The following is an 820-nucleotide window of genomic DNA, read 5'->3' as shown; positions in this document are numbered from 1 at the left end:
ATTTTGCAAAGAGGGACTCATATATCATGTATTTGTAGTAGTATCTTTTCTAACCCTCACCATTCACGAGACACTTTTTCATGGTTTTTGGTTTGTAATTTGAAATGGTGAAAGTGGGGTGTAAGTGGTTTGTGACCACATTGGTATTGGTATTGGCATTGGCATTGGCATTGGCGAAGGTCAATTAATTCTGATTAAAACTAATATGCGCGTGATTTACTTGTCTTGTTCCTTAACCCACCCCCCATCACATGCAAATCACATTAGTTACTGTGCCATTCCTTCACCTCCACGTTCTCCCAATTGGGACAGATTAATTAGTATCATCAGCAGAGATGAGATGTATCTAAAAATTTTAATGAAAAGTGGTCGAATTTTAAATAATTTTTTTAATTTTATAAAAATAATTTAGACAATTAAAACAAGAAAACACAATTATAGAGATCATTTTTGGCCAAGATTTCCAATTAGACTTTTTCTGCAGTTTGGTAGTTCAGAATCCTCATGACCATCTTTTCTTGATTATTGGCTAATGTTGAAGCCATATCAGAAATCCTTCTCCACTACCAGCAACAATTCAGAACACTTGACTTAATTTGAAAATATGGGAGATCAAAACAGACAGAAATAAACAAATTAAACTACCATGAAACAGATAAGAAAAGACAGAGTAGAATAAAATTTGCTTCATCTATCTAACCTTGTTTCTCTACATATTTAGATGAAACTTAACTTCCCTGTACATATTACCTGTCAAAAAAGTCCCTGTATAATTATATATGCGTGACATGCATATCATATTTTATGGGATACAATACCA

Source organism: Arachis ipaensis, chromosome B02 (assembly GCF_000816755.2).
Source record: "Arachis ipaensis cultivar K30076 chromosome B02, Araip1.1, whole genome shotgun sequence".
Lineage (NCBI taxonomy): Eukaryota > Viridiplantae > Streptophyta > Magnoliopsida > Fabales > Fabaceae > Arachis > Arachis ipaensis.
This window is presented reverse-complemented; position numbering follows the sequence as displayed.